The sequence below is a fragment of the Aplysia californica genome, unplaced genomic scaffold, assembly GCF_000002075.1.
Source record: "Aplysia californica isolate F4 #8 unplaced genomic scaffold, AplCal3.0 scaffold00815, whole genome shotgun sequence".
NCBI classification, from domain to species: Eukaryota; Metazoa; Mollusca; class Gastropoda; order Aplysiida; family Aplysiidae; genus Aplysia; species Aplysia californica.
The window spans coordinates 172,023-174,416 of record NW_004798085.1 but is presented as its reverse complement, the minus strand read 5'-3'; positions in this window follow the sequence as shown (position 1 = coordinate 174,416).

Sequence of the window (2,394 nt, the reverse complement as noted above, 5' to 3'; positions counted from 1 at the left end):
AGCAGAGGAAGTTAGGATCTAAACTATTTTGCTAACCTTTAACCTTCTTGTAATGTTCTGGAATGTGTGTTGTGTTCTCTGTTCTGTTGTGACTTCTCTGTCTCTATCTCTGTCCTTGAGTGTCTTCTATCCTGATCTCAACTCTAACCGGTTACTAACCATATGGCGTCAGTTTGTTAGGAACGGGCATGGGACAAAACAATCTATTTCAAGAAAAGATTGAAGGCAAAAGTCAAAAACATTTTAATGCAGCCTACTTCGGTGTGACGGTCTCAAGCCCGTGAAATGCGGAGAGAAAATGTTTTAAAACTGAAAACGATAAGATTTCTGAGAATTCCAGGTACCCCTCGGCTGACCAGAACGAATTTTTAAAATTCAATATTGTCTCAGTCGCATCTTCTCTTTTTTTCTTCTTCTTCTTACAGATCTTGCCTTTCTATCGCTTACTAATGCCAATACAAACAATTATATCAGCATAAACAGACCCCATTCTTACATAGAGACGTTGCTGATGAAAAGCTTTCGGCTGTAAAAAATTCCGTCACGGTCCAGGCTTGAAACTTGGTTCTCTGGAAGTCACTATAATTATTCTGATTTGGACGAGTTACCCTCTTTGTATTTTATTCGTCGATAAGTCGTTTAGGCCATCTGTGTATTTATTTCTTTGTCTTCCTCTGCTTTTCTTTCCCTCCATCTTCCCACACAGAAGCAGATTCTCTTGCTCATTTGATCTGTTCATGTGGCCAAAGAATCTTAACTTTTTCTGATGGTTCTGATTATTGATCTTTTACAACCTGCCATTTGGAGCAGTTCCCTATCTATTTTTGTCCCCCGTTCTGTCCATGAGATTCTGACTATTCTCTTGAAATGCCACATTCCAGCGGCCGCCAGTCATCTCTCTGTGTCTTTGTTTAGAGACCTGCTCTTGCATCCTTACAAAAAGATTGACCGTACGTGCCCTTTCGGGGTTCTTATTTTTGTGTACGCTGTAATGTTTCTGTATAAGAGGACAGGTTTTGATATTGACGAAAGTTTCTTAAGATATTGCAATCCGTTTATCTCTATCTTTGTATCCCCTTTTGATTGTGGTGCAATTGAGCAACCTAGGTACTAACATTTTAAGTTGTTAACTGTTTAATTCTTTTGTTCTTACATGTGTTAAGCTTACTGCAGACTATCACGTTTTGATATCACCATACATTTCGTTTTCTAGGTATTCTGTAGTAGGCCTTTTTCTTCGCTTTTTCCTGTCACTCTAGTTAGAATCTCTGGGAGCTTAGAGTCAGAATCAGCTATCAAGACTGTGTCATCAACGTACCGTAGGTTGGTAATATTGTTACCGCCTACCTTGATTCTTTGTATATCACGGATGTTACGCAGTATCATTTCGTCGTATAAATCAAGGAGATCTGGAGATAAGACACATCCTTGTCGTTCTTCTCTACAGATTGTCAGGTATTCACTGAGCTTGTTCTCGACCCTGACTGCTGTCTGTAGTTCCCAAAAGAGGCTTCTCAGGATTCTTAGGTCTTTTCCATCTATGTTCGGGTCTGTTAGGATGTTGATCGTTCTGTCTGTCTCACTTTGACAAATGCTTTAGAGTAACTGATAAAGTAGAGGCAAAGGTCTTTCTAGACCTCAGTTCATCTTTCCATGAGCATCTTAGGGCGAAGGAGACATTTCAGGTACCGTTATTTGCAGTAAACCGAAATTCATCCTCATCAATGCCTTTCACCCTTGGCAGGGTATAGGCCACATACAAGCTCCTTCCATTTATCTCTCTCCTGGGCCATCCTCCTTAGCTCATTCCAAGTGGGTTTCATCTCTCTCATGTCCCTTTCACACATCTCCTCCATGTTTCCCGTGGCCTACCCCTGCCTCGTGCTCCCTGTGGGTTCCACTGCAGCGACTGTATTGTGATGTTTCCGCTGGGCTTACTGAGTGTGTCCAATCCATCGCCACTTTCTTAGTCCTATTTCTACTTCTATACCTTTTTGTCCTGTCCTTTCCCACAGCTCTTCATGTCTTATTCTATCCTGCCACTTAATTCTTAGGATACTCCTCATACACCTGTTGATGAAAGTCTGGACTTAACGTAGAGGAGCACAGACTTGACATTGGAATTAAAGAATCGAATCTTGGTGTGCAGTGAGATGAAAACGAAACTGTGTTTCAGAAATTTCAGGAAGTATTCAATTTCTCATTCTTTCCATTAGTACACGCAGGAGGACTTTAGTAAGATGCTCCATAAGACTGATTATCCTGTGCTGCTCACATTCTGATGTTCCAGCTTCCAAATTTTTTGTTGTCGAAATGCTATAAATATTGACATCTTCAGATCTTCTGGTATCTCTTCGGTGTTGTATATGGTGTTAAGCAATGCTGTCACTTCTT